Source organism: Eriocheir sinensis, chromosome 41, assembly GCF_024679095.1.
Source record: "Eriocheir sinensis breed Jianghai 21 chromosome 41, ASM2467909v1, whole genome shotgun sequence".
Taxonomy (NCBI): Eukaryota; Metazoa; Arthropoda; class Malacostraca; order Decapoda; family Varunidae; genus Eriocheir; species Eriocheir sinensis.
Window position 1 is genome coordinate 5,944,420 of NC_066549.1, and position 20,000 is coordinate 5,964,419.

Genomic DNA, 20,000 nt, shown 5'->3' on the forward strand with positions numbered 1-20,000 from the left:
CTGTTTGGCTAATTACACTGTGCTAGGAATTCTTTGTTAACTCTCAGTAAAGAAATCTGAGGTTGGTATTGTCAGATGCTCCCCCCCCTCACACCAACTATTTCCAAAGGCCGAAAAGGAGGCTAATCGGGTTCTAATAAGTGTTCTTTTAGGTTCACGGTACAGAAGAAGGCTCAGACTACCACCAGGGTCATAAAAGTACCCCTGGAAATGCCCTAAACTCCCACGAAAGACTAGTAAATTACGTGTTCTTGGGCGCAGAAATGTTTAAAAATATGGCCCTGAATGTTCACACGGCTTTGCTTTCTTTTCGTTTCCCTCGCTTTCGTTGGGGCGTTCATATCTACCCTGACTCACTATCGGCTGTAATCATGATCTTGCGCATTGTTTGAGGTTTTCGCCTTCCGCGCACCGTTCCTATTCATTCGTGGCATGCACATGAAGTCCGATATGTTTGCATGGGCTGTGTGTGTGTGTGTGTTTGTGTGTGTGTGTTGGTATGCACCTGAGAGGGGGGGGGAGCACTTCCTCTGTGTGTACTGGTATGCACCTGCCGGGGAGGCTCCTTTCATTCATCATTCAGTTCAGTCTCTGGTGCATTTACACAATATAAGTGATGATCTGATCTTTGTCACATTAGTCTTCAACTCACGAAACAAACATTTTTGCCCTTCAAAACACGTTCGTCTTGGGTCAGTGTCCCAGGAATAGAAACACAGTGCCGTGGGTAGGGTTGGGGCACGTTTAGTGGAGGCGGCACTGAGCTACGATGACCACGATGGGTTGTTCATTATACAAGAGGGATGTTCATCATCGGCCACTGCTAGGCGGATATGAGTTAGGTTTCATGAGATACTAGATTTAATGAATGAACCTATAATGCATTCCTGACGTATGCCCGACTTTGTATAGATAACACACACACACACACACACACACACACACACAGTATCAGTGAACAGAAAGCCCTGACGTCAAGGTGTATGAAGTCACCTCTCTCTTTAACTACGTGTTCGTTGCCTCGTGCCAGGGTGCGCGGCCGCTGCTTCACGGCTACTGTTACCTACAACTGTATGCAGCGGACCTGGGATGGTTGTGGCGGGGGAGTTCCCTAGGTTACAACAAGAGATTTTGGGAAGCACACTTCAAGACTAACTTAGGTTGGTATTCTTAGACAGTTCCGACTCTCACATCAACTATTTCCAAAGGCCAAAAATGAGATCAGTCGGGTTCTACTGAGTGTTTTTGTAGGTTCATGCCACAGAAGAAGGGTCAAACTACCACTAGGGTCCATAAACTACCCCTGGAAATGCCCGAAACTCCTACGAAAGCCTTGTCAAATATGTGTGCCGGGGCGCCGGAGTGTTTAAGAATACGGCCCTTAGTAAACCCACATATTAAGATTGGTGATATGGCGGAAATACTTACGTAGTGCTCTCTCAATATCTTGCCTTTTTCCTTGTGTCCGCAGGAAGTACTTTCAACGACACACAGTCACGGTATATGCCAAATCACAACTTTCCCACCAGGCACTCGTCACTGCACGTACACCACACTCGACACGTTATCCGGATGATGGGAGATAGCGAGGGTTTTGCTCCTTAGATTCACAACGAAATCTGCCGCACAAAACTTTGGGAAAGAAGGAGGAGGAGGCGGCCTCTTCGTGCGCCGCGCCCGGCCTCTCTGTGCACTGCGACCCTGGCTGGCATCGGGCGAGGCGTGTGTGGTCGGACTGGATGAGTGTGCGTCCGTGTGTGTGTGTGTGTGTGTGTGTGTGTGTGTGTGTGTGTGTGTGTGTGTGCACGCGCGCTTCTTAGCAGTTTATGGCTTATTGAGTGTATTCCTGAGTATATACTGTAGCTGTCTTGATCAGCTTTTAAAATGGCTCGTCGGCGTCAGTATAACAGTGGCTGACCAGAATGTTCACCTGTTAGGAATGCTTGCGTCATGCCTACTTCCCGGACCACCTCCGTCCAATGTATCGCTGCCAGACACGCACGCACAAACACATAACATAGAAACGTACATACGAACACGCTCGCCTGACACCCCTCCATGCCGAGGGCGTCCGTGGCGGCGCTGCTGCGTGCCCCTCGCCGCCCACCTCGCCGGGCAGCGCCGCGCCGCGCCAAGGGTTTGCTGCTCAGTAACGTGAGGCTGAATTACTGCAGCACGTGCGATGCCTAAAAAATTGTGCAACAATCGTGTCATGTAGAAATAGTAAGATTATTTCCTTTATTTTCGGGGCTGAAAACAAACAACACGGCCACTAACAGCCAGCGCTGGAGGGAAGCGGCATCTTGGCAATATTCATTCACTGGTAGGAACACAGACCTTGGCATCCACGGGGACGGGGTCGAAACTCTTGCGTTGGCTTACAGGTGAATGAGCCTTACAGTCATTGTGTTCGCCACTATTGTCAGCCCAGTACCTGATTCTGAGGAGGGCAGGTGGGCAGACCTGAGGGAGGCCGGCCGCAGAGGGGGCTGGGGTGTGCGAGGGCCGGGTGGGCAGCAGTCCTGGCAGACAGGCAGGCACCTGGGACTGGGTGCGGGTGTGGACACCAGACCAGCTCAGTTGCCACAAGAAGCGGCTGACTTTTCTTAGCTTTACGTTTGCTCTCACAATGGATTCGATGAGAAGAGAGCAGAGGGGAAATATCACAGCAATAAGTTCTGAAGGTTATCAGTGTTATTTCATAGATACTCTTTGAATAATGAAGATTAATTTAATTCTACCGTAGACAAATAATGCTGTGAAACTCAGCTTGAATACAACCACCCAAAGCCATGTTATTGGTAAGCTGAGGGCCGCGTGAGTAATGTGGGACGGCGGGCCTGGCGGCGGGGGGAGGGCGGGTGGGTGCGGCCGAGAGCTGGCATCCAGCAGGGCCGGAGGGCGGGCGTGGGGCGGCGGATTCTACCTGGATCCTGCCTGCGGCTTACCTTCTGGCTCGACCACGCTCTGCCCAAGATGGGAGGCGGATGCCGGCTGGCTGGAAAGTCGGCAACACCCGCGTGAGGGACGACGCAGGTGAAAACGACGCGACGGGAATGTGACCAATTAACTTTTGTCGTCACTTCGTTGAATACCCGAAACAACATTGAGCATAAACAGCAACAGCAAAAATTGAAGTATTTGAAGTATCCGAACATACAGCCAAGAGCCATTATAATATCAAACACCTGGAATTTGGTTTCCTTACAAGCGTAGAAGCACAAATAATGTGGACATGATTGAATAACCAGAATTTTAGTAGCGCATAATTAAACAAAGGAATGTCATAACTAGCACTACGTAACGCTCGGTAAGTGGTGATCAGCACCTCGGGTCGCCCCCAGCCATCGAGGAACACCCGCGGCAGGTGTCGGCGTGGCGGCCGTCGCTCACGCGTTTCCTTTGCCACAAAAAAAACCCTCTTCAGAAGTAACATGGAAACTAGTACAGATAAAAGAACGTTTCCAGTACCAAAGCTGATACAAGAGGCAAGTTTTACTCTGCCTGGAATACACAACGAGCCATGCCGTCCCTCTCCCCCCTAAAAATAACTTGCCTTGTGTAAATCTGGCATGCCCCTCGCTAACAAGTTTGCTGAATCATGAAAAAGATGACAATGACAATCTGTTGCACAACGCCACTCTGCATACGACAGGTCGCTCTTGGAAACTTACAGAGCACCTCCACGGCTCAAGGCAAAGCAAACATCTGCGCCGCGTCCTCGGGAGGAAAATATAACTGGCAGTGGAGTGTGACCTGCCGCCCCCCTCTGTGCCGCGGGTCAGACTGAGGTGTGTGCCCGCAGGGATGGAATCATGGACACACAACGACTGCCCTCAACGGTTAACTTTCCTGCCTCCTTTACGCATCTCTGGTAAACGTGAGGCATGGAAATGGTTTAATGTGACCTCGCTTGCAGGTTTCGTTCACGCCGTCTCTAATATGACTCATAAGACGGATGAGTCACGGCACGGAGCAGCGTACGTTGAGGAGTGCATAATACTGTGTGACATTCAGTGTAAAATGGAAACTTTCTTCGTCAATGTCGCCTATTGCACACACCCCGACGTTTGGTTCCCTTGGCGGCGTTGTGAGTGTTGGGATCTGTATAAATGATGAAACAAGAAAGAATATTTGTGGGAACCGATACCTTTTCAGATTCCTCTAAGGTGTATAGTGTATGACGTCACTCTTGTACGACTTTCTTCATCTCTCTCTCTCTCTCTCTCTCTCTCTCTCTCTCTCTCTCTCTCTCTCTCGCTGCGTAATGGCTTTAGAGGACCAGGTGAACACACGCAAAATAAAGATGAATCATTTCTCAGCTATAAAAGTCTGGTGGCCCACACTGATCATAAGTAAACATCTATTGCAAGTACTTTTACCCCCCCCCCCAAAAAAAAAAGTCCTCTTGCAGTGAGTGTGGTGACTTATATTTTGTGTCACTTATCTTCCCCCCACCCCTCCACCCACCCACCCTCACCACCACCACCAGCTGTTCTCGGCATGACTAGCGTGTGTTGGCACCGACCAGAGAGAGAGAGAGAGAGGGGGAGAGAGAGACAAGACGTATGTTTCCTAATCGCGTGACATCATCGAGGTCCTCTGAGGCTATTATTGCCCATCAACTTAAGCTAGAATCCCCTTTTTATGCAGAATTTCCACAGCGACAACGATAACGAAGGGAGAAATGATAACTGTGATGATGATTAAGATAACAATGATGATAATAACTACTGCCCGAGGGAGATAAGAATGAATCTGAAAACACTGGTAATTTGAAGACCACGACATTGTTTGGGGTAAAGATGGAGAAACGGTAAGGGGAATATGTGGTGAAACGGCGGTGGGAGAGGTGGATGCATGGCGTGAGGGAGGTGGAGGAGGTGGAGGTCACGCGTGGTGGTGATGACGATGGTGGTGGTGGTGGAGGTGAAGTCGGCGCGCCCAGCCTGCGTGCCGCCCGCTCACCGCTCGCCTCCATACCTCGTGGCCGCTTCCCAGAACAACACACGCACGCACACCTGTCGCTGTCGCCGCCTCAAGTCCCGCCCGCGAAGACACGATAAAGACCCACACGTTTTGTCTCTTGGTTGTCCGCCCACGCCCGCCCACGCGAAGCCCACGCCCGCTGTACCGCGTCTCTCTCCTCCCCCCCGCGACAGCACAACACCCACGCCCGCTGTACTGTACCTGGTCTTTCTACTTCTCTCACAACACAACACCCACGCCACGTATTTCTTCTCCCATGACAACGCAACACCCACGCCCGCTTTGCTGTACCTGGTCTTTCTCCTCCCACGCCAACACAACACCCACGCCCGCTGTCTTGTTACATCGTCATCTTTCTCCTCCCACGCCAACACAACACGCACGCCCGCTGTCTTGTTACATCGTCATCTTTCTCCTCCCACGCCAACACAACACCCACGCCCTCTGTACTGTATACCTCGCCTTCCTCCTTTTTCCTCCTTCATCCGCCCACGCCATCCCTAATCCATGTCTTAACCCGCCCACAATGACTTCTGTTCTTCCTCACTCCTGGTCCTGGACACTGCATAACCCACGCCTTCCCTACACCACGCCTCCCGTACGCCCACTCAGCTAACATGACATGGACACCTTCTCCACGCCAATTCTCCGCTCACCAACGCTCTGCCACTTTGAAAAATCAGTGCTCGAGCTGGAATGACCGCTCCATCCATTCACCGGCGATGTGATATGCACCTGTAAGAAGAGACGGAGGTAGCGGGGCTTCCTCTTGGGGACTCCTTTCCGTTCCTCATCCGCACCTTACCCCTCACCCCATACTTAGGAACCTTAGACCTTATTATAAGACACTTTCGCTTCTCACATCAGCTATTTCTAAAGGTCAAAGAGGTGGTCACTCGAGTTCTAATAAGTGTTTCTTCAGGTTCATGGTACAGAAGAAGGGTCAAACTACCACCAGGGTCATAAAACTACTCCTGGAAATGCCCACAAATCCTAAGAAAGCCTTGTCAAATATGTGTTCTTGGGCGACGAAATGTCTTATGATGCGACCCCTTAATCGTATCGCTACCTCAGTTCGTCAATTTAAAGAGCCTCTCGTAAAAGTTCCTGGGATTATCATGGACTGCGTTGTGATCCTATAGTGATAGTTTTAGACGACTTCTACACCTTAAACGGGAGAATCACCTATGAGCACTCGGTTAATCTCCTCTGTGGCCTTGGAGAATAGGCGTAGTCGTAGCCCCAGACGTTTAAGAACATAAGAGTTAAAGCCCTCTCATTCCCCTTCTTTCCCTTCACCGCCGATAGTCTCTGGTCATGATAAGGATACTTAGCTATATCATTCCCCTTCCCTTCTCACTCCCCTTCCCCTTCTCCTCACTCCCCTTCCTCTTCTCCTCACACCCATATTCCTTCTTTTCTCACTCCAATTCCTCTTCTCCTCCTCGCTTCCCTTCCCCTTCTTCAACAGATGCAGGGAGAATCATTCATGAGGACCCGGTTAATCTTCTGTGGCCTTGGAGAATAGTCGTAATGGAGCCCGAGACTTTTAAAAACATAGAGTTAAAGCCCTTGCACTCCCCCTTATTTCCCTTTACCTCCGATAGTCTCTGGTCATGATAAAAAAGTAAGGTATGGGTGCAGGGGAATCACCCATGAGCACCCGGTTAATCCTCTCTGTGGCCTTGGAGAATAGTCGTAATGGGAACCTGAGGGAGTTAAGGCCCTCGCACTCTCCTTCCTTTTCTTCCCCCGCCTCTCTGGTCATGATAAGGATACTGAGCTATAGACGGAGGACCCAAGACTGACAACCTCCTCTGCGCGGTGGCCGAGGTGGATGGAGGTGGGCGCGGCTGGCTGGTTGTTGTGGAGGGCGGGCCGAGGAGGGGCGCACCCACCAGGGCCCCTTAAATGCCCCGCGCCAAACTAGTTTCTTGCCCCTCCACTCCGCCGCTTTATGAATGGAATGGCCAAAGGCTTAGACCCGGACGGACGGCAGAGATGGTGATCGCTGGGCGGGATTACGATCTGATGGGTTTCCGAGGCGCGGCTCTTCATCGGTTTGTGTTCGCTTTGTCTTTTGCGAAGGAGCGTCGTGTTATAATCATCTCCGTTGTTATCAGTTGTCTTGTGTGCGTGTGATTGCTCTCAGGGGCACTACACGTAACCCCATACTCTCTCTCTCTCTCTCTCTCTCTCTCTCTCTCTCTCTCTCTCTCTCTCTCTCTCTCTCTCTCTCTCTCTCTCTCGATGGCTATCATGTTCGCTGTACCATCTGGCAGAATTACAGATACCGCGCTTGTGTATTTATTCCACGATCTCTCTCTCTCTCTCTCTCTCTCTCTCCGGCTCAAGGCTACCCTGCTCAGCTGTGGGTGTGTCAATGCTTCGTGGTTGTCAAAGATTTCGACGGCGACATTTTTTCGTCTTTGGTCATTCATTTCTCCGTGGGTGCTTGACAGTACTTTTAAGAGCGCCTGTTTTCGTCTTCTTCAGTATAGTGCCTCAGATGTCTATGGCTTTCTAGTTATTCCTCGACCAAATCAATTATTATCAGCGTGAAGTCCTTAGTATGCGTCGTTAAGAACGGTGTTTACTGCGATCATCAAGACCCATGTTCTCTCAATCACAGCGAGACTTACGGTAGTATTAAAAAACGCTTCCTTCCCTTCCATCAATCATTTCTCAAGTCCAAAAAAAGTGGTTAAACGCGTCCCCATGAGTGCTTCTTTACGCTCATGGTTCAGAAACTTCGTCAGACTACCACCAGGGTCATAAAACTACCCCTGGAAATGCTCCCAAATCTTACGAAAGCCTTGTTAATTGTATGTGATTGGGAACTGAAAGGTTTAAGAATATAACCCTTTAGACACACCCACATTTGATAAGGTTGTCGTAGAGGTTGCTGTGGGTACTTCCAAGGGGGGTTTTATGAGCCGAGTGATAGTTTGACAAGGCTATTCCAGAAGTTGTGTTAGTATTTCCATGGTAGTTTTAGGAGCCTAGTGATAGTTGAACAAAGCTATTCTAGAGGTTGTGTTAGTATTTCCATGGTAGTTTTAGGAGCCTAGTGATAGATGGACAAGGATTCTGCACCATGAACTTTGTGGCCTTTGTAAATGTTTGTTATGAGAGCCGAAAGCGTGTGAGAATATGAGCGATTGGATTACAAGAACAACTAACTCTCTCTGGCGTCGGGGTGTCCAAAGAGGTGGTCGTTATAGTCTGAGAAGTATCCAAGGGGTCAACAAGTTACTGAGTGGTTAAAAGGAGGTAAAAAAATGCCTGAGGGTTCGGGTAGGAGGACAACGCATTATGGAAGCTCGATTTTGTGGGTCAGTTAATCTTTGGAAAGGTCGAAAGCTCAAATGCGTAAAATCAAAACATACAAATTATAGTACAAATTAAATTACAGTAGAAATCATAGTACATACAAATCAGCGCGGTGTGATTTCTATATGATACGTTTTTCTCATGTATTTTAGCATATTACTTTTAAAATGCTGTTCGTGTATCAACCCTTCCCCGACCACATCCGGTCTGTCGGTAACCCAACCCTCGCGCGACTCCACCTCCGCTCCTCCCAACCCTTCCCGTGACTCACATACGTTATTATTATTATTATTATTATTATTACTATTATTATTAGTTGTAGTAGTAGTAGTAGTAGTTTTATGGTAGTAGTAGAAGTATCATTATCATTCTTTCAATTATTCGTCGTACAATTATTCAAAGTAGTGTTCATTAAAATAGTTTCAGATAATAAACTTTGGGGGATCAATGAAGAACCTTAAACTTTTTGATCTGATATTGAATTTAGATATTCTTTTACTCTTCGCTCATGGGGGGATCAAAGACATACTGAGCTTTTCCCGGTATCTTATCTTTAGCCTTTGAGCTGTCTTTGCTGAAAAAAAATATACGGGTGTCGTCAATGAGCCGAGGAGTTTTGGGGCCCCGGTTCAGGTGTGTGCTTGTCTGTTTGCAGGAAGCGTGTACTGATAAGCCGGTTATTACGATTGCTGGCCGCGCCCTTTTATTTCTTGCGATAAGTCCACCGGAAAATGACTGATGTACTACACGTTATCATTTCTCTAACGCGTCCGTGCGATGTGGTGTGTCTGACTCTGTATCCATTCCTGTGCCAAGTTGATTTACCTTTTGCTTCTCTCTCTCTCTCTCTCTCTCTCTCTCTCTCTCTATCTATCTATCTATCTATCTATCTATCTCCCCATCACTTTTAATGCAGTGACTGGGCAGAACGATCAGAACAGAGGAGGAAAGTGAGACTCGGGTTACATTGATAAGAAAAGAATGATTAACAGAGAAGTTTCTTGATGGGGAACGTCCAAATAGATACGACACCTTGTTACTCGGTAATAATAATGATGATGATGATGATGATGACAACAACAACAACAACAACAACAACAACAACAACAATAATAACAACAGCAGCAATAATAGTCATGCTGTAAACAATCCACAGCATACAAGAGAATGTCGTTACGCAGCGGGTATTGAGGCTTTGTCTGTCACTAGAGTTAATAGAAAATAAACACGATACAAGAATTAATACCCCCCCCCCCCCTCTGGAACATGACGACGCGATGTTAGCATACGATATCTTTATGTAATGCTAATAAATGATGTTGATATACGATGCTAATATATATACGAGGTTAGCTATGATGTGAAGGACGGACGGGGGGAGGGGGACAGGGGGGGGAGGGGAGGTGGTGAAGCTGGACAACAACACTGCGCCAACGCCCCCCCCCCTCCCCCCCTTCACTCACCCACAGGTATACAGGTGTGTGTGTGTGTGTGTGTGTGTGTGTGTGTGAGAGAGAGAGAGAGAGAGAGAGAGAGAGAGAGAGAGAGAGAGAGAGAGAGAGAGAGAGAGAGAGAGAGAGAGAGACCATAACAAGGGAAGAGATAGGTGGAGGACGGGCGAGTGTGGGGATAAGGTGAGGAGCCGCAGGTGGAGGCGGAGACCAGTGTGGAGTGTGGGTGTGTGTGGCTCCTCGCTGGCTGGCAGGTCCCGCGCGGGGGAAGGGGGGTGAAGGGGACGCCGGGGATGGGGGAGATTGGGGACGCCGGGGGTGGGGTGCCGGAGGGGAGGAGCGGGTGTTGGGTGTCGGGTGGGTGCAGGGTACAGGATGCCGTAAGGGGGAGGGCCGGGGTATATGGTGCCAAGCGATGAATAGTTTCCAACACCTTCTAGCACTTAGGCCTCCAAAAAAAACGCCACTTGTGTTGCCTAGGCCAGTCAAGGCCATGCTGGTGTCAGGCGCGAGGGCCAGGCAGCAGCACACCTGGCAGCAGCAGCAGCAGCAGCAGCAGCCGTACCTGGTGATGTCACTTCTATTCTCGGTGCAATAAACAGCAAAAACTTGTTACAAAATATTATGTTACAAACTGACCCATGGGCATTACAATTATGGGCGTGTACACCCCGCCAAAAACAAGCTGTCACAAGTGCAGTAAATAATGCGTACTGTGCAGCGCCTTAATGCACGGTGGGGCCGCGCAGGGATGGCTGGCGTGGGGCTGCTCATGTCTCACAGCTCGGAGGCCTACATGATCACAGTGTGGAGAGCGAGGCGGAGCTGGCGGGATTCATTCTGATGACATGTCTACGAGTCAGGCGATGTGAATGCCATACGCAACTTGAGAGGAGAGGACAAAGGGAGTGTTCATGCCCTCTACCCCAGTTGCAACGTCAGACATGCTGCGCCTCTTGAAGGAGGGGCGCGGGGTGGGTGTGAGCAGCCGGAGCTGGTATTCAGGAGTGGCAGTGCAGGTGGGTGGAGCCTCGATGTGGGCACTGCACGGAAGGGACGGAGGGGGGCTGCATAGGCCAAAAAAGATGAATTTGGAGAGGCTGATGTTTTTTCTCCCCTTGGACTGAGAGGGTAAAGCCTGGTGAACAGGTGCTCTCTGCGGCGAGTAACATATTTGAGTAATATGGTAAGCAAACCTTAGCCTTTGTTCAATTTGGTGATGAACAGTTAGCATTCGTCCACGCGATGCCCCCTTCGAGAAGTCTTGTCTTCCATAGCCCCTGCCCGAGGCCCCGCCTGGGTCAGCCGCACTTGTCACCACAACGATTCCTTTCTCGCCGGCTCCTCAGGATCCCTCCCCGCCGCTCCGAGCTGCCCCGAGCCGCGGCGCAGGGCAGTGTGGCGTTGGCGTGCTGCCCCGCCGCCGCCTCTACGGCTTCGTGTGGCAACACGGCACTAAATGACTTTTTGTGCCCGTTTTACATCATTACATACAAATATAACAAGAAATCAGAATTAGAAAAAATAGAATAGGAAAATGTCGAGAGGTAAGCGCGTGTACGCACACGGATACGTGTACACACACACGCACGTACATAGACACCTGCAGGGCAGACTGGTGGCCACGCAGTCTCGCCTGACTGAAACCAGCTCTCCGCTGCCAACTTTCATTGCAGTTATTTTCCGAACATAATATTCCCTTCTCGAGATTTCATTTGTTACCAGTGAAGCGTAGTCCTCATCGAACAAATAAATGCATACGCAACACATTGGATACACGCGTCAACACACTCAGGTGGAGCGTTGAAACCCATGAAAACGTCGGGTTTTTCTGAGGGGAGAGTTGGCTACCCCGAGCACCTCCCCGCGCCTTCATTGTAACATTCCAACTCGTCTGGTCTGGCCGGCTTGTGACGTGGGCACCGAGGGAGGGAGAAAGGGGGAGAAGGAGGGAGTGGAACAGATGGGAGGAAAGGGAGGGGAGGCGAGCCCATCTCTGGGAGGGACTGTGAGGGCCGAAGACTCTGACGGGGAGAATTTAAATACGCGTTACGGTGAGACGATAAATTGCTATGAAAAGTCGATAATGACCAGTGCTGACTTAGGTTTGTTCATCCTGCGCGGAGATAAAGCCCTGTGTGCGGCTCCTCGGCGATAGACAAGTTGGCTGGAGGAGCCGAGCCGACGGGGAGTGTAAAAACGCAGTAGGCGAGTTGCAGCTGGTCAGGTGGAGGGGAGGCGGGTGGACGGGCACGGTGGAGGGGCACTGGAGGGGAGCGGCGAGGTGGGTGACTGGAGGGGCGAGGTGAAGGTAACACTGGAAGGGAGGATAGGACGGGAGACCAAGGCAGGGCGAACACAGGAGCGGTGCTTGGAGGGGGAGGGAGCAAGAAGGCTGGGCGTCAAGATGTGGACAGGTGGAGAGACAAGATTAAATGGACAGGAAATGCAAGAAGACAAAGGAGCAGTGATTAGAGGAACCTTACCCTCCATGGATAAAGAAAAAGCTGGACATGGAATAGGGAAAATGGGTAGAGAGAGGAGGAGCAAGAGGGGTGTGGAGAGAAACTACATGGGGACTATCGTAACAGGTGGAGAGGAGGAGATGCCAAGTTAGGTGGAGGTATACATATCCACTGCACGGTGGCTGGAGGCTGCCGGGCACTGGGGAGGATTGGGTGGAGGGCGCGGTGAGGTGAGGCGGGGGGGGGGGGGGGCCCACCCCGGGGAGGAAGCTGTTGGTAAGATCAGCAGAACACGCTCATGGAAAACTTGCACGCACACACCCGGCGCGGCGAAAACCAAGTGGGACGAAAATAAAACGAAGCAAGCGGACAGTGAGTGAGAGGCAGGCGATGAGGCTTGCATAGGAGACTTAGGCGTTCGTTCTTTTATCTGTTTTCAGTAAGGGCGCAGAAATGATGGCAAACTATCTATAGAGAAGACGCGAGCTAAGAGACCAATTATTTGAAAAGTTAACTATCCAAAGGAGAAATATTGATAGAAGACAAAATTTGGGCCTTCTTTCCTTTATTCAGTTTCAGTAACGGCGCAGAAATGATGGCAAACTATCTATAGAGAAGACGCGGGCTAAGAGACCAATTATTTGAAAAGTTAACTACCCAAAGGAGAAATACTGATAGAAGACCAAATTTGGGCCTTCTTTCCTTTATTCAGTTTCAATAAGGACGCAGAAATGATGGCAAACTATCTATAGAGAAGACACAAGCTAAGGGACCAATTATTTGAAAAGTTAACGATCCAAAGGAGATATTTCCCCATTGATCATAGAAGGCATAGAAGACTTGGGCCGTTGTTCCTTTCTCTCTCTTTTTTCTACAGCAAAGGAGACAGTTCAACGGCGTAAAAAAAAAGAAAACAATATTAAAGAAAAAGAGCCCGCTACTTACTGCTCCTGAATAGAGTACAGAGGAGTGGCCCAAGAAAACAACAGCTATTTTAAAGGTCAGCGATCCAGACGAAGTAAATACCCCCTTTACCATTGTGCCATAACTCTTCAACTATTTGGTCTTCGGCAGGAGGGCTGGAGCCGCCTGTCTCTGGGTCGTTCTTAATTAAACACTTCAGCGCCCGAGCTCACACATTTGATAAGGGTTTCCTAGGAGGTTTGGGCATTTCCTTGGGCAGTTAAGTGACCCTGGTGGCGGTGGTATGACCCTTTTCCTGCACTATGAGCCGATTTCACAGTCCAGCACAGTGTCTTCGTAACAGCCCGAACCAAACTATAGAATCCCATACAATCCAAAATGGTGAGGTCTTCGATGCCACACTACATACACAAGACTTTCCCTGTATAGTTTCATCAAATTTGGGAACTTAAATATAAACACCAGACACTATACAAGGAAATTTCGAGGGCTCTGGTATTGGTTTGGAAGCTTACTAACCCATCATGGGGGAACTGTGAAACTGGCCCTATGAATCTAAAAAACAAAACCCGAGTGATCTCCTTTACGACCTTCGGAAATAGTTGATGTGGGGAATCGGAATCGTCTGAGAATGCGAACCTAGGCCTCTGCGGTGCTTTACGTAACGGCCGGCCCTTCAGAACCACGCCGCCTCAGTAACAGCAACACCATACCCTCAACAAAACGTTACCCCTGTCTGCCCCGGCCTACCTTCTTGCGATAGAAACCTAACTCCATGGCAATAGAATTCACACAAAGGACGCGCGAGCAAGAACAATGTGCCAACAAAAGAGCCAAGGTGCTGAGGAATGACAGTCACCAACCAGGCCGCGCGATCAGGGGAGGGTCGGGACCGGTTCCGGCACAGGTGCTGCCAACAAAGACGTGGCCACAGGACTTTTCCCCCTTGCTGCGTCTGTTGCAACACACTTCGGAGCTGCAATTTTTACCTGCTGAGACATTTCCGACGGGGATATCCTCTTCTTGTCGAGCTCAGCATAACGTGAACAACCTCGTCTGTCTATCTAACGACCTCACGTACACTACTATCCTCTTCTTGTCGAGCTCAGCATAACGTTAACAACCTCGTCTGTCTATCTAACGACCTCGCGTACAATACTATCCTCTTCTTGTCGAGCTCAGCATAACGTGAACAACCTCGCCTGTCTATCTAACGACCTCGCGTACACTACTATCCTCTTCTTGTCGAGCTCAGCATAACGTTAACAACCTCGTCTGTCTATCTAACGACCTCACGTACAATACTCTTTTTTCCATTTTCCTTGTTTCACTTCTTACTCACAATCAATTCTCAGCCACAATCAATTCTTAGCTACAATTTCGCTCTCTTATGCCGTCCCGAATTATGACACAGAGTCTCTTTTGAAGCGGAAGCGATGGCGGAGTGGTCAACGTAAGGGCACGGCATTCAGGAGGACATAGGTTCGCTTCCCGCTCGCCGCTACAAACAAGCTGGCAATTTTTCAGTCGCCGCCGAGTGGCCCACATACTGTCCTGAAGACCACCTATGAACCCGGACTCTAGATTCTCTCTAAAAGAAGATCAAAGATGAGATCCGGGGGTAGAATGACCCAAGCAAGATGGCGCCTCTATAATCACTTGCCTGCGCCATAGCGGGGTGGGGCTGGAGCGGACCACCATGGAGGCCCCACCAAGAAAGCCTACCGGTCCCAGAGGCGAAACTTAAAAAAAAAGAAAAAAAAAATCCCCGTCCACCCCCGCTCGTTGAGGTTCTCGCTGCCCTTTCACCTTTCCGATCTCCATTTTGTCATCTCGCGCAAACATTGAGATCACACAACTTTCTTTGCTTATCATTAACCTTTCACAACTCATTAACTTTCCTAATCTTTGCCTTTTCGCTCCCCCCCCCCCCCTCCCACACACACAAACACACACACACACCTCTCTTAGTGCATTCCCCGGCGCCCTTACAAACGCTCGCGGTCGCTTTGATCAACGTGTCCAGTTTCTAAAGCAAGATCTCTCTCCCCGATCTGGCTCTCACGTGTGGTGCTCCCTAGAAGAATCTGAATGACCTTGCCGAAGTTAACTGCTTAGATCAATACTTTAAAAAAAACATATCTATGCATGTTTTCTCTCTCTCTCTCTCTCTCTCTCTCTCTCTCTCTCTCTCTCTCTCTCTCTCTCTCTCTCTCTCTCTCTCTCTCTCTCTCTCGTTTGTGTTGTTTTCGGGAGCAGTGTTACGAGACAAAATAACGTATACGAGTGTTATTCATGTTGTTATCTCACTCATTAGACCTTTTCAGTGTATTTTCCTGTCTCTTCACGCAATTTGACGAGTCCGTATATAAATGATCCTATTTGCCAAAGAAGCCAGGTATAAAATTCAAGGATTAACAAACTCCATTACACGGAATCAGTGCATTTTAGATTCGAAGGGGGACAAAAAAAAGGATCAATTCTATGTCTCAGGAGCTTTAGAGATTGGTAAGTTTATGCTCCTATTAACCATACAAGTTATAACCATGCTATTCAAGGATTAACAAACTCCATTAAACGGAATCAGTGCATTTTAGATTCGAAGGGGGACAAAAAAAAGGGTCAATTCTATGTCTCAGGAGCCTTAGAGATTGGTTAGTTTATGCTCCTATTAACCATGCAAGTTATAAATACGCTCAAAATCTCCATAGACATCCAAGTTAGCTTCGATCAAACGTTTTAAGTTGGCTTCCAAATGATGTTCGATTCGGTATGACGCTAGCTGCCACTATCATCTCACTTGAAGAGCCTCTCAGGGTACGAACGGCCTCCTCCCTTGAAGTAAAGTTGGGAGCATAGTTATAGTCTATGGCTGCGCGTTGCCTCGGTGCTCATCTCTGTACCTCACACTCAGCTATCCATATAATGTGCTATTGTGCTTCACTCCTACTCATACTTGTTTCTCTAATCGCTAATAACACAACTTTGTCTCATAATGTGCTTCCAATGTGCTTCCCTTCAACTTTGTCTCCTCTCTTATAATGTGCTTCCCTTCAACTCTGTCTCCTCTCTTATAATGTGCTTCCTTCCACCAACCTTGTCTCACTGTGCTTCCCTCCTCCCTCATAATGTGCTTCCAATGTGCTTCCCTCCTCCAACTTTGCCTCCTTCCTCCTTTGTCTACCTCATATGTGCTTCCAATGTGCTTCCCTCCTCCTATTTTGTTTCAATGTGCTTCCCTCCTCCCTCATAATGTGCTTCCAATGTGCTTCCCTCCTCTAACTTTGCCTTCTTCCTCCTAGCTTTGTCTCCCTCATGATGTGCTGCCAATGTGCTTCCCTCCTCAAACTCTGTCTCCTTCCTCCTTTGTCTCCCTCATGATATGCTTCCAATGTGCTTCCCTCCTCCAACTTTGCCTCCTTCCTCCTTTGTCTAATTCTCTATAATGTGCTTCCCTCCTCCAACACTGTCTCATAATGTGCTTCACCTCCTCAACAGTCCTCACACGTTGCTCTAATCACTATCAACACAACTTGGTCTCATAAACTGGACTCCTCTCAACCTCTATCACACTTCGCTTCTTCAGGCAACACAATTTTAGTCCAGTAACGTTAAGCCTTACCTATCAGACTATTATTTTTTGCCTTTCTTTTGCTTGCTTGCTTCGTTTCTTACACCCGTTGTTCTAATCGCTATCAACACAACTGGGTCTCATGAATTTGGCTTCTCTCTACCTCTCTCACACTTCGCTTCTTCAGACAACACGATCTAAGTCCAGTAACGTCAATCCTTACCTATCAAACTACTGTTGCTTATATTTTGTTCACTTGCTTCATCTCTTACTCACACCCGTTGCTCTAATCGCTAAAAACAACAACTTCTCTCTACCTCTATCGCATTTCGCTTCTTCAGGCAACACGATCTAAGTCCAGTAACGTCAATCCTTACCTATCAAACTACTGTTGCTTATATTTTGTTCAGTTGCTTCATCTCTTACACACACCCGTTGCTCAAATCGCTAAAAACAACAACTTCTCTCTACCTCTATCGCATTTCGCTTCTTCAGGCAACACGATCTAAGTCCAGTAACGTTAACCCTTACCTATCAGACTACTGTTGCTTATCTTTTGTTCACTTGTTTCGCCTCCTATACTTATATATACGTTTCAGTAATCGGTATATACGCAATTTTATATCATTTAGTTTGCCCTCTTCACACCTTCATCACCCCTCGCTTCCTTAGGCATCATTTTCGTCCATTTTAGTCCATTTTAGAGCATTGCATTGTCGCCTTTTCTTCGTTTACTTCCTCCTCCCCTCCCCCCACCACCCCACACACACACGTTCCGATAATAGTATCACAATTAACTTGACTTTTTCCGACCTCAATCACACCTCGGCGGTTCTTTGGGCAACACGATTTTAGTCCAATGTTACGCCCTACCTTTCAGACCAATGTTGTGTGTCTTTTGTTTGTGATATTCGTATTTACCAACAATAATTACAATCCCAGGCTTCAGTATAATGTCATCCCTTAACTATCAAATCACTGCTACCTCCCTTTTGTTCACGATAGTCATACGTATTTACCAACAATAATGACAATCTCAGACTTCAGTAATGTCATCCCTTAGCTATCAAATCACTGGTGACTCCCTTTTGTTTACGATGGTCATGCGCATTTACCAACAATAATGTCACTCCAAAACCTTCCCTGGCAGTGGTAATAGGCGTTCCACCATCCCGTCATACACCAGACTATTCTTAACGTCGTACTTGTATTTATTATGTTAGTTGGGGGGACGCGGTTAGTTAAAAGTGTTGGCTTTGCACAGTTAATCTGACATATGATAAGGCCGTAAAAAGTGAGTAAAATAATCAACCTGGCCAACTACCTGCGCCTTGAGAAACGGGTCGAAAAACACAAACCAGCCTCATCACTGCCCGTCATGATATTATTCAGCCCTGGCAAGTTAGCAACCACCACCCTCCTCGCTCTTCGCCGCTTACGACATTAACGCCACAAAACACCTCGCTAATTTACCTGCCCCGGCACACCTGACGCGGCAAAAATGTAGGAGAAGCATATAAGGTCAGGAGAGCATGGCAGGTGAGGTTAGCCAAAGCAGCCCCACCTATTACCTCCTCCCCACCGACCCCCCTTCCTCCGCCCGCCGCCGCCCGCCAGCCAGCCCGCCCGTCCACCTTCACCGCTGCCCCGCCCCACCCCCGCTCCGCCACAGCCGCTTGCAGACACCCATCCCACCCCCACCCCTACTCAACTCCTCCCCCCTCTTGCCAGCTTGAGTATTTCCTCGCACGATGGGCAGTCGACTCCTACATGCTCTCTCTCTCTCTCTCTCTCTCTCTCTCTCTCTCTCTCTCTCTCTCTCTCTCTCTCTCTCTCTGGCATGTCATTTTAATCGTTTCTATGACCCTGTCTGTCTGTCTGAGAGAGAGAGAGAGAGAGAGAGAGAGAGAGAGAGAGAGAGAGAGAGAGAGAGAGAGAGAGAGAGAGTAAGAAAAGGAGGGAAGAAAGGAGAAATAAATAAAAAGAGGGAAGAGATTGAGGAAAGGAAGAAAGGAACGAAAGAAGGAGGAATATAGAAAGGAACTAAAAAAGGATGAGGAAAAAAAAATAATAAAAAAAGATTGTTGTTAGGAAAGTTATATATACGAGCAAACAGGATAACGTTGGGCGTCAGTTTCCTTTCCGCATGACGGGCGTGGAGCGTCGACGAAAGGTCACACACTCATTTGCGGGATTCCGGTCTTGCTTCTCGAGGTTTTGCCGCGGCGAGACGGCTTAACGAAGAGACTGTGGCAGGCGCTGGTCACTGACGCGTTACCTAACCCCGGCCGGCAGGTAACCAAAGGCAGCCTGGGTCGCTATCCTCAGACACTTCCACCTCTCACGTCAGCTATTTCCAAAGTCCGAAAACAAGACTAATCGGGTGTTAATGAGTCTTTTTTTTCACGTTCATGGTACGGAAGGAGGGTCATACTACCACCAGGGTCATATACGTACCTCTGGATATGCCCAAAACTCCTACGAAAGCCTTGTCAAATGTGTGCGCTTGGGGGTAGAGAGGTGTCAGCGGCTTCACCCTAAGCCGATGGATAGATAGATACGCATTTCTGGATATGCCCAAAACCCCTATGAAAGCCTTGTCAAATGTGTGCGCTTGAAGGTCGAAATGTCTGAGAATGAGGCCCTTGGTTATTGTTGTGGTAGGGGGCGAAGGGAAGATCGCGACAAGGGTCTCGATCTTGGTGGAAGGGAGGGAGGGAATGACAAGCCTGCACTTCCCATAGTAATGCTAGAGGCGTGCAGCGTGTGGACAGGATGGTGACGTGGGGCGTGACGAAGTAGCAAGTGCTGCCCTGAGGTCTAACTAAACTATCGGGCAGCATAAGCCAGAGGGTGCGTCGCTTCACTCATCGCCGCCTCCACCGCCCACAGTCCCCCCGAGCAGGCCTTGCATCTTCAGTCCTTTGTTTCGCATGTGCATGACCTGATACTAACGATAAAATTCTAAAGAGAATATAGCTAAGACTTGTTAAATCATCCCACACTCAATTTTACTGAAAAAAATGACCTCAAATGAAGAAAATCAACTATATATAATTATAGTTCCGCTGACAAGATCGTAATTATCTTCACCTTTATCGCTGCAATAAACTCCCACGAGACAGCTTCAACGCGTCGAGAGCAGGCTGCATTTTGGCATTAACGGAGCGCACTCTTTTGGGGGGTTACTCGAATAAAAGCAGCTATGAGAAATATCTTTTATTATGAGATATTCTGTACTGCTAATGAAAAACTATGAAGCAAAAA

At 48.6% G+C, this 20,000-nt stretch overlaps 1 protein-coding gene across 3 annotated transcripts in view; it reads right to left on the reverse strand.

The window, feature by feature from the left end:
- LOC127009558 (uncharacterized) overlaps nt 1-20,000 on the reverse strand; it is a 44,550-nt gene that overhangs the window by 19,807 nt on the left and 4,743 nt on the right. Inside the window, exon 1 of one of the 3 annotated variants that reach the window (XM_050882741.1) lies at nt 1,429-2,725. The exons of 1 other annotated variant lie outside the window; for it this stretch is intronic. The gene's annotated coding sequence lies outside the window, so the exon portion shown is untranslated. Of the gene's footprint in view, nt 1-652; nt 672-1,428; nt 2,726-20,000 lie in introns of those variants that run through there. One more of the 3 variants, XM_050882743.1, reaches the window with a different exon arrangement.